This window comes from Balaenoptera ricei, chromosome 2 (genome assembly GCF_028023285.1).
Source record: "Balaenoptera ricei isolate mBalRic1 chromosome 2, mBalRic1.hap2, whole genome shotgun sequence".
Classification (NCBI taxonomy): domain Eukaryota; kingdom Metazoa; phylum Chordata; class Mammalia; order Artiodactyla; family Balaenopteridae; genus Balaenoptera; species Balaenoptera ricei.
The window spans coordinates 156,103,299-156,115,336 of record NC_082640.1 but is presented as its reverse complement, the minus strand read 5'-3'; the positions used below and the strand labels follow the sequence as shown (position 1 = coordinate 156,115,336).

The 12,038-nt window shown below is 47.3% G+C and overlaps 1 protein-coding gene across 4 annotated transcripts in view; it reads right to left on the bottom strand.

The window, feature by feature from the left end:
- The window catches only part of SMOC1 (SPARC related modular calcium binding 1), a 152,919-nt gene that overhangs the window by 88,945 nt on the left and 51,936 nt on the right, over nt 1-12,038 (bottom strand). The window lies entirely within an intron of this gene.

The following is a 12,038-nucleotide window of genomic DNA, read 5'->3' as shown; positions in this document are numbered from 1 at the left end:
CAAGTTAAGCAATTTTCTATGAGAAAGGAATTTCCTGATATAATATATCATCATCATCAGATTGTGAAATGCTGAGTTAAACAGTTTTCTTTGCTGCAGGACTTCCCAGACACCTTTGGTACATTCCTATGCATTATGAATCTCCAAGAGGTATAGCAGATTAAAGATAGGTAGCTGCAAAGTATTTGCTACTCTTCCTGTCGAGCTGTGGAGTCTAATTCTCCTCCTTTGAATCTGGGCCAGCCTCAGTAACTTGCTTGACCAATAAAATGCTGTGGCAGTGATGTTTTGGGACTTTTGAGCAAGGTTACATGAAGCCTTGCAGTTTCTTCCTGGGCCTCTTGCAACACTCACTCTGGGGGAAACCAGCCACCATGTAAGAAGCCCAACAACACTGAGACTGCCATGCTAGGAGGAAGCCCAAGCTAACATGAGGCGAAACCAAGTGGAGAGAGAAATGCCCAACCAACACGGGCACAGAGACATGTGAGTGAGGAAGCCTTCAGATGAGTCTAACCTCAGCAATCATCTGACTGCAACTAACAGAGATGAAAAGGAGTAACTGCTTGAGACACCCTGAGCAAGACCCACCCAGCTGAGCCCAGTCAACTCGCCAGAACTGTGAGAGTTAATAAGTTGTTGTTTTAAGCCATTAAACTAAAACAATTTTTTTCTATTGAAGTACAGTTGATTTACAATGTTTCAGGTGTACAGCAAGCCATTAAGTTTCAAGTGGTTTGTTACACAGCAATAGATAACCAGATCAAGAGCATATATGATTATGTGTCTCCCAAACTTATTTGCCCATGAACCCCTTTCCCAGTGAACCCCTGTTAACAACTGCAGAATACAGCTGGAAAACAATAACTGGACAATACAATCCACACCTCACCCCTGCACAGGATCAACTTCCCTCAGGCTGCCCCTGCTTAGAACCCTTGAGTGGTGCCCCTCTGTCCCTGGGGACTTTCACATGGTCTCCTAGCCTGGCAGATCTGACACTGGGGCCCCTTCTCTGGCCTCAGCTCTTCCTGCTCTGTCCCCGCCTTGCTTGCTGCTGGTCGGGCACACTGGCCTACTTTCCAGTTCCCAAATGGGCTACATTTGCTCCTACCCCTGGGCCTTTAGACACACTGTTCCTTCTCCCTTTCCTCCCACCCCTACTCAGATTTGGGTTCATCTGGGAGGTTCTCCCTGACTCTCACAGCTCAGGACAGGTCCCCCTCTAATAACCTCTCACCCCACACTTTTCCTTCAGGGCTCTTAACACAGTTTGATGATGAATTGATTTGTGTGATTTGATTAGCAATGGAATCCCCCACTCTGAGCTCCAAGAAGACAAGGATTCTGTCTCTTCTGTCTGTGAATACATCTCCAGCATCCAGCCCAATGCTGGGGCACTTGATTATTTGTGGGATGAACGCATCCCTGCAGCAGCCTTTCCCACACAGCATTACCTCCAAACCAGCTGGTGTGATGTGACAGGCCTGGTCTCCCAGGCTCCTGCCACCACCGGGGATCACTGGGCCACTCCCCTACCTCACCCCCATCCCCCTTTCTAAGCTTTCCCCCTCCCTCCCACATTACACGGTGGGCAGAGGTGGGCCACAGCTTCTTGCCCTAGCTCCACTTCAGAACATAAGTTATCTCCGAGGCTGAGAGGTGGGTCTCTTCTCTCTCCATCCCCACCCCGGGCCCCTCTGCCACTACAACCCTCCAAGCCTCTGACCCACTGGGCACCAGGGAAAACTTGGGACCCAAAGGTCCAGCTGAATGACGCAGGCTTGGAAGCCCTGGCTGTGGGCACCTGGATGGGCACAGGACCCAGGTGGCTGCAACCAGCAAAGCTGGGCTAGAAGTCTCTCTTCTTCCCTCAGACTCATTCTTAATCTGTCTGCAGCCTAGAAATGCAGCCAGACCTGGCTCTGTAGTTCTGCCTGGTGAGCAGCAGACGCCGGCCAGAGGGTGGGATCAGTGTTCTCATACCCTGGCTTGCAGGCCAACCAGTAGCCTCAAAGCTGTCCAAGAGCAGATCGAGACACTGCTGTCACGCTACTCTCTCCTGGTCCATGGAAGTCAGGGCTACTTACATGAAGTAAGACCCTGCTTTTAAGACCTATTGGTTAGTTATTTTGCCATGTCAATCCCCAGGAGCCAGGGAACAGCATGCCTTTTGTTCTCACGATCACACAAGGAGAGAAATATCCGTATCTTCTAACACCTGGGAAAATCAAGGAACTCGTCCTTGGTCACAGAGGGATGTGGTTGCCAGACCTTAAGTCTGAAGAGGGATAATAATAAGTGCTGATAATTATACATCACTTACGATACGTTAGCTAATTTAACCTTCACAATAGCCCTATGAGGCAGGGTACGTTGAGTGTGCGTCAATGCTGAACTCGACACCCAGGGCCTGGCTCCAGAGCCACGCTTCTAACCGCCACAGCGAGCTGCCTTGAGTTATTACAGAGTAACACTGCAAACAGAAACTCTGACCCAACTGCAAAATCGGATTCAGTTTGGGGTTAGCAGATACGAACTACTATATAAAAAGTAAAAAAACAAGGTCCTACTGTATAGCACAGGGAACTATATTTAATACCTTGTAATAAACTATAGTGGAAAAACAAACAAACAAACAAACAACTGGATTCCCAAGTCAAAAACTGTTTACCAAGAGCCTATTCCACGTGAGACACCAACTGCTGAAGATCCAGATAAGACAGCCCTGCCCTCCAGGCACTTTAAACCTACTGTGAGAAGCTCCTCATACAGCCTTGTTCACCTTCAAAAAAGAGGAATTGAGGAAGACACAGTTTCTTTTCAAACTCAAAGAGGTTGCCCTGTTGTCTCTTCGCAGCTCATGGGAGAGGGGAGCTGCAGGCATCCCCGTGGTGTTGAAGAACAGGCCATGAATTTGGTTTGGAAATGGTTTGCCCTGGGCCAACAGAGATGCCATGGCAGCTCTGCCAGAGACCAGCTTCACAACCAGGGGAACACTGCCTGGAGACAGACAGGTTAAAGGCAACTTCAGAAGAAGCCCCACCTGTCCCCACACACGGAGATCCTTCCGGGCTTCAGACGAGCTCCCAAAAGGGTCCATCTAGAAATGACTGGCCCCCAAGGCCAAGTGAAAAAGTTCTGAAACAGTCCAGGACCATTGCTAAAGACCATCTCCAATCATCTGTGGTGACTCATTTTTACCTATTTTAGGAATCAAAAAAGACAATGAGTTCTATAAAATGGAGTTTTTTTTTTTTATTGAGGTATAGTTGATTTACCATTTTGAATAAGCTTCTGGTGTACAATCAGTGATACACAATTTTTAAAGATTATACTCCATTTATAGTTATTATAAAATATTGTCTATATTCCCTGTGCTGTACAATATAGCCTTATTTATAAGGTTATATTGTACAGCTTAATTATTTTATACATAGCTGTTTTTACCTATTAATCCTTTACCCCTATCTTACCCCTATCCCCTTCCCTCTCCCCACTGGTAACCACTAGTTTGTTCTCTATATCTGTGAGTCTGGTTCTTTTTTGTTATATTCACTAGTCTGTTGTATTTTTTAGATTCCACATATAAGTGATGTCATACAGTATTTGTCTTTCTCTGCCTGACTTACTTCACTAAGTGTAATACCCTCCAAGTCCATCCATGCTGTTGCAAGTGGCAACATTTCATTCTTTTTTATGGCTGAGGAGTATTCCATTATATATATGTATATATACCACATCTTCTTTGTCCATTAATCCATTGATGGACACTTAGGTTGCTTCCATATCTTGGAATAACAGAATGACTATGCCCTAATATGTTCACCCAAACCTCCAGGGACCCTAGGGCATTACCTGGGTCCACAAACACTGCTTGTTCAGCCATCCACTGATCCACTTTTATACTTAGCAAGCAAGCACTATGATGCCCCCTGCACTGCGAGGCATGGGAAGCAGAACACAACCAGCATAGTCCTGCCCTCAACGAGCTTGCACTCTAGGGTGGAGAACAAGCAACCTGACACTGATCGTGCAGCAAGGGAACAGGATACCACAGGACCAAGACAAGATTTCATTCTTGGGACTCTGCAATGCTACAAAGCCACAGAGTCCAAAAGAACTTTCTGCAATGATGGACATGTTCTATATCTGTGCCATCCAATGTGGAAGCCACAAGCCACGTGTGGCTATGAAGCACGAAATCGTAGCTGATGCAACTGAAGAACTAAATCTTTAGTTGCATTTAATTTTAGTTAACTTAACTTTGCATAACCATATGTGGCTAGTGGTTGCCAGATTCAAGAGCACAGCTATTGTGGGGAGGGGTGGGGGGGTGGGTAGAGAATGGCTCACCCTCACTGGAGTTTCTCCTAGTTGAGCCAAGCTACGACGGACTGGACCAAGAAGCAGATCCTGAAATAATATCTGCATTTGGAAACTGGACATGAAATCATGAATTCATTATTATGGGTTTCAACAGCAGAACATCCCAGGAGTTCAACACAGTCCATCTGCAGTCACAAAGGCAGATTTTTCTTCTCTTCTGAAGGAGACAAGAGGGACTGGCTGCAAGTCCCCAGGACCTCCGGTGGCTGGGTCAGTTCTCTCGGCCCACAGACAAAGCTTGAAGAGTCTGAGTCACCCTGCTGGAACTGAACCCCCGGGCCACAGAAGTCTGTTGTGGGCTTAAGAGCAACCAGGGTTGGTGGAAATTTTTGGTGTTGGGCAGAGGCAAGCTGTCTCCCTGACGAGGCAAACACTAAACCATTTCCCTCTGGGGAGGAAATAGTATTTTCATAAAAATCCTCACATCCATTCCCTTCCTTCTTCCTCACCAAAAGACAACAAAAACAAAATAATTATGTTAAGTATGATTGTGTAATACAGAAACCAAACAAAAGGGGCTGGGACAATTGTGCATTTACAAACGGCTCCTACTCCCTCCCTCTCTCCTTGGGGAGTGAGCGATTCCAAAGCAAACACACAGCATTTTGTGTTCTGCTCACATTTGTAAAGTAGGACAAGCACTTGAAATACATAAAAACAATCCATCCTTCCTATTGGAAAAGTAAGCTGCCGATGGGGGCTGTGTTCACCAGACGAGATGAGTAAATGAAATCAATGTTAGACCAACAGTCCCTTCTGTCTGAAATGCACACACGCTGCTCCTTGCCCTCAGTATCCAGAAGAGTAGAATGTAAACCCTGCCACAGCTTTTGCTCAGGGCGACCACTCCAGTACCACAAGCTGTGTTAGGTTTGACAGACCGCCAAGTTTCCATGACAACTGAGGGAACAACAGAGGCAGCCTAAGGTTCCATCTGGGAGGAGATGTTCAATTCTTTATAATAGGGGGTTGGTTTCACAGCCTTAACTTCCACCTGTACCATGCTGATTTCACCAGCATCTAAAATTCTAAAAAGGCATCTTGCTGGAAACATGCCTATATCTATATTTTTCCCAGGTATAGAACAGGGGGCAGGAACTGTACTCTACAGCCAGGGCAATGGTTTGGAAGTGTGATGTCCACAAGTTGGAGGAGCAAGTGGCATTCCCCTTTATGATATCAGACTAAAACTCACAGGCCAAACTCAAATAATTTGAGGTTTTTTCAAATAAATTCATTTGTAACACAGCTTTGGCTACTCACTTTTAACTTTTTTGTTTCACTCATCAATTGCTGGAAAACAAACCACCCCCAGACTTAGTGGCTTCAAACTATTCATCATTTCTCTCAATTCTATGGGTTGGCTGGGCTCAGCTGGGAGGTTCTTCTGCTCCACATGGTTTCAGCTGAGACAACACACAGGCTGCATTCAGCTGGGAGCTTGGCTGGGGCTGGAACATACACTGTGACTTCACGCACTGGTGCCTAGTTGGAGCGGCTGAAGTGGCAGGGAGCCGGCTGGGCCTCTCTCTCCAGCGGGTTTTCTTCTTTTATCCACGATGACTTCTTTCAATCCTAAATCTCTTGTATAGATGTTTGACTTTTTGCCACCAAACTTTCTCCCAAGTTCCAATTTCACACCGCCACTGAAGTCATCATCCTAAGAAGAAAATGCTTTCATGTTTTAAACACTACTGTGAACTTCCTTGGCGCTCCTGCTGCCTTGTGTTCATATGTCTATCAAAACCCTTGATATACTTCATTATCATTTATGTATGTACATGTCTAGAAAAGACTGTGTCTTATTCTTCTTTATATACACAGGGCCTAACCCAGTGCCTGATCCAATGCAGTTGTTCAATACATGTTTGAAGAATGAATGGGTGAATATCAAACCTTACCTAAAAGATATCCTTTTTCTATTACTTACTATAAAAAGAGATACTCTTTGTCCAACCACCACCAAAAGCTTAACGCTCTCAAATGCATAGAATAATGGAAGCTGTTGGTTCCTTTTTTTTTTTTCTTTTAAGAAAAATCTATCAGATAAAGAAATCCATACATTAACCATTGGATTTTCCCCTTGAATTTAAGGAAAGGAAAAAAACATCCCTGAGTCACTGAAGAGAACGTAGCTGAGCAGCTGAGACAGTATCCATATACCCACAGTATCATCATAAGATATCATCAGTAATTGTCCCTAGAATTCATTCCCAGTGAAACCGGCCTTAGCCTGAGAATTTTCCTCACAAAGCCTTGGACGGCTTTCTACCACCCTGCAGATAAGTCATGTCACCCATAAGTCTGGCAGTCATCTGAGATGCCCAAGGTTGCTAAGCCTGAAATGAGTTATGTTAAGGCAGGAAACTGACAATTTAACAGCCAGTGTGATTAGCACTCTGGTTTTTCTGAGCCACCATATGCGTGTACTTGAGTAAGAACAACAGCCAGATTCATTTATAAATCATGTTTTTGACACCCTGAATTTATTTTTTCCATAAAATCAATGTTGTAAATAGTGGTGAGTGTCCCAACCTAATCTGCTAATGTCTACTTGGAAGGAAGAGAAGGAGAAGGAGCCCTACCCGTGTGCCTGCTGAGTAGGTAACAGGCACGGTCAAGGCCCCCAGTGCCAGCGCCCCAAACTGGGTAGAAATCCTTGGCCCCCTTGTGCTGTTCCTTCCTGCCTCGGGACTTGGCACGTGTGGGCCCTTTTCCCTGGACTGTGCTTCCACCTCATAAACTCCAATTCATCCTTCCAATCTCACTGCAAATGCTCCTTCCTCAGGGCATTTGACTTCCCTTGGAAAGTCAGGACCCTGTGATAAGCCTCCACACACCCTGCACTTTCCACTGTGGCCTGGGTCACAATTGTAATTAAATAACCAACTATTTAATTATATGTTTCTTGCCCCTCCTCCCCACTAAGCTGAAAGCTCCCTGCAGGCAGGAACCACAGTCTGCTGGGTGTCACCCTGCTAGATCCCCAGTGCCCAGCAGGGGCCTCGCCCAATAGATGCAATAAATATTATTGATCGAATGAATGAAGAGTAAACTGAGGCTCGGCCAGGTTGAGCTAGTAAGTGGTAGAACACGCCTCTAAGTCTGACTCAGTGGCCCAGATTCTTTCTGCTACACCTCACTGCCTCCTTCAAGGCCGGATGGCGAGCGCTGAGCCCCGGAGGGTGGTGCTGGGGGCGGTCTGTTGTTAGCTCTGGCATCAGCGGCTGGGGTCTTGGCGGCGGCCCCTCCGGCGGACAGGAGAGGAGGAGAACCCGGCAAGCAAAGGGAGCTTTCCTCAAGGAGGGATTCTTTTATTCCCCGTTATGTTTGTAAGTCCAAGTCCAGCTCAAGTTTTTAGAACTCAGGCACTAAATAGCATTTCTGGGAGGTAAATCTGCTCTTGAAACGGGGAATAGCAGTGCCTGGAACAAAAAGTCGAGAACCACATTCCAGACGTCTAGCTGCACCTCGGCCGCTCACTCTCCAATCAGCCACCTTCCGCCTCCCGTCACCGGACTCACCATCCTCACAACCAGACTTTGGCCTTTTTCTCCGAGGTCCGCGTCTTTGGGAACCAGGAGCCGTTTCACATGAGAACATCACTCAGCCACCCTCTATCTAATCCATCATCTGCCCTGAAAATCCACATCCCCATCTCTGCCAGCTCGCTCTCACCCTTCCCTGACCCCAGAGCCACTGCATTTACACAGGTGCAAAGGAGGGCCTCGATCAGGGCCGGCCTCAGAGTGGGGCTCCCGGAGATGGAGGAGGGGAGATAAGGGAGGTCAAAGGGAAGGGGAGGTCTGCAGTGTCGGCGGCGTCTGCTCTTCTTCTCCACACCTCCACGAGCGAGGCCTGACAACAGCACGCCCGATTAAAGGGCTTTTCACGCTGCTGAGGGAAAGCAGACGTCCCCCTCCAGCTGTTTGGCAGCTGGAACCACTTCTGTTGCTTTAGCCAGGAGAGGCCTGACCCCTGTCACCCCAGCCCCATCCCCTACCCAAGGGAGGAATTTCGTGGTCACCCCAGCCTGTCCACCCAGTTTCCCTCCTCCACTGCGCCCCCCACGGTACAGGGATGATGGAGCAGGACCCAGGGGACAAGGCTGTCTTACACCAGGTGTCATTGTGGGGGAGGGGTGGGGGAGGGTCAGTGGGTTGGACATAGCAGCTGGGACCCTGGATCGAAAGAGGCACTAACAAGGCTGCAAAGGTAAAGCTTCTAACTCACACAGCCCCCGTCCACACCCCCAAACCATGCTCCATGCCAGCCTATTAGAAAGGCGGGCACAGATCAAGTGTGGGTTAGGGCCCAGGTCATCAGATTTCCAAAAAATGAAGCATTCTTCCAAGTGAAAGGAGCCAGACTCAGAAAGCTACATACTGTCTGAGTCCATTTATGTGACATTCTGGAAAAGGCAAAACTATACGGATAGAAATCAGATCTGTGATGGCCGGGGATTGGAGGTAGGGGGAGGAGTATGAGAGAATGGGAGAGGTGGAAGTAGTCTCTATCTTGATTACGGTGGTGGTGATGCAACTACATAAATTTGTTAAAAACCATCAAAGTGTACACCTAAAAAAGGTGAAGTGTACTGCGTATAAATCCTATCTCAATAAACAAAAAAAGAGAAAAGCACAAAACTAAAGAAAAACATCAGACCTCCCATAGGCACACAAAGAGGTTTCTGGAGATTTCTCTTCCCACCCCCTTCAATGACCAGGCATCAGGCTAGGTGCATTGGGGGTTATGAAAATAAACAAGAACAAAGGTCCTGCCCCCAAAAGTTGATCCAGTTGCCAAGATGGACATGTGTACAGCTAACTCCATCAGGACATCATTTTCAAAACCAGCAAGCAGGAAGCAAAGCCTAAGTCACAAACAGACAAAAGGATAGACTATTTGAAAATGGGATGCCAGGAAGTCCAAGATGTGAGATGGCTAACTCTTTAAGAGAGAGAGGAGAGGAGAGGAGAGGAAGGAAAAAGAGGCATCCATTCAGCAAAGAATAACTGAGCACCTATGCTGAGTGTTGGGGACAGAGCAGCGGGCCCCATGTTCTGAGGGGTCAGAGTGAGAGGTTAATGCAGACCTCAAGGATGCAGGAGGATTTCTCAGAAAAGGGGCCGTGACTGGGTGGTAAAGGATTTCGACAAGCAGGAAGGGTTGTTAAGGGCATTCTAAGCAACAGCAACAGGTACACAAAAGTAAAGAACCAAATTCAAAAGGTAGTTTTGAAATGACCATTTATGGAAGACATAAGGCTTTAGGGCCAGGTTCGGGGTGAGATCATGGAGGGTCTTAAAACTCCCATTTGTCTTTTTTTTCCTTAAAGAATTGGAAGCCAGTGAAAAAAGTAAAAGACAAGATCAGACGTGAGCTTTAGAAACCTCTGGCAGGGATGTGAAAGACAACAGAGAGACTGATTAGGGGGTTACTACAGCTGAACATAAAGGCAGGAGGAATTTCGAGAAGAGGGGGCATACATGAGCCAAGGAAGTGGCTGAGTGAGACAACTGGATGAGATAAAAGCACCAAGAACCAAATAGCTGTCTGTGGGGAGTAGGATTGCTGCCCGGTGGAGACGGTCTGTGCTCTCCATCAGAGCCCGGAGGGACTTCCGCGAGGCTAGGAAGGGAAAGGCGGGGGGTGGTGGGCAGGGGGATGCCACAAGCATGCGTGTCGGCAAGGAAGAAGGAGACTCGGAGAACAGGTAGAGATGAAAATATTTCTTTGAACGAGTGGAATCCCTTAGCTTAAAAACCGTTTAGGTTTTAGCCCTCCTGGATCACCGACAGGGCGACAAGTCTTCTGATCAGAGGCACAAAGCATTTATTTTTGTTTCCTGCTTGCAAGACCCCGGTCACTAAATTCTAGCCAATGGAACTCAGGAAGCGAGGGCATAGAGAAAGTCACTCGCCCATCCCTCAAATTCTGCCACCAGTGTAAATAAAAACACCTTGCTCTCCAAATCAAATAAACAGAGGGCTCTCCAGGACCCAGGTTTTTTTTTTCAGTTCTCTCAGCCCATTAGCCCCGGAAATAAATAAAGGTTACGTTGATGGTATTAACGAGGAACAACAAAGTGGTCTTGTACTCAGGGTGCATCCAGGAGATGGTGGATTACAAGAGAGAACTCAGACTTGGGATGCAAAGCAAAGAGGACAGCGAAGGTGTTCTTAAGTACCTGTTTTGTCCTAAGCGCCAATTCACCCCAATGACACACACGTCTGGCAGTCAGCGTTTGCTAAATTAGCACTCTCTCTCTACCTGGCAAGAGCAATTTATTCCACCAAGGCTAGTGGCTCCTTACGAGGTTATCCTTGGACACTCCCACAGGCTCTGCCCAGGGACATGCTTCAAGTTTCCAGTGGGTATTACTAAGAACGGAACTATCTCACACATCACTGAACATCCTGGCTAGTGGCAATGGGGCCCAGACACGACTCCTGCACATCCTGGCCCTGCCCCACCATACTCGGTCCCACCCTCACTAGTAGCATTTTATGCCTTGTGATGTGTGACATTTGTTTTATAACTAGGGGAATGAGTAAGGAGATCGGTCAGGATTGGGGGTAATGACTGTGGTGGGAGATGATTGGGGTTGGTCCTGATCCAGCTGGGTGCTGGGCAGTGACTGAGACCCTCTGGCTGGAAGGACAAGGTCCCCAAACAGAATTGTTTTCACAGGAGGCTTGGTGAGATTCTGGGAAAAGTAGGAGGTGCAGAATCTGAAAAGGGTGTTCAAGAGGTACAGTATCACTTTGAGAGATTCTAGGCATACACAGAGCTATTTCAGGGCCTAGGTGACAAAGAGACACAGAAATGAGGCAGGACCTTTCCCCATCTCTGCCTGAAACCCAGCCCTGCTCTGGCAACTGAATCAACAGCTTTGGCAGCAGCTGGGGATAGTTTCACTGGCACAGACTCGGGTGTTCTCATGATGGGCATTGTCAGCAATGAGGTTCCTTTGGGCAAAGGGTAAAATTATGACTAGTTTGTGGAATTATGTAAAGCACCCCAAAGAAGGGACTGAGAGGAACTGCCATTTGAGTAGATGAGGGTCTTGTAGTCACTGCAATTTGGAAGTAAAGGTCAATGTGGCACCATTTTGTCCTCAACAGACAGAAGAGACCTGGAAATACCAGTTCCAAGAAAGATGCTAGCAGGAGTGCAGGCCCACTTAGCAGGCTGCAGAAGTCAAAACATGCAGCCTGAACTTAAGGAGAATTTGCAAAGGCCAGTTGAGCATCCAGAAATCCATTTTCCAAAATGGCAACATTGGATACGGTTGTCAGGCTCCCAGGCTGCTCAACAAAATGCCTCAGTAACTCGTTATGTGGCTAAAATAAAGTGACTAACACGCAGCCCAGAACAGAGGGGTGGGAGTTGGATAGTCCCCCAAATGAAAGGGCTGGTCAGCTGAACCTGTTCGTGAGCTAAGACCTGAATGTGTCCACTGTACGGACACACGCACATGTGTGTGCACACACTCACACACTTACTAAGAGCCCTTAGCAAGTAATCTTTTGTGGGGCGCAACTACCACCTCTGGTTCCAGAGTGCAGGGTCAAGAACATTAGGGGAGAAAGCTGCGAGCTAAGTTACTCGCAAAAACAATGACTCTGGAAGTCTCTGTTTTCCTC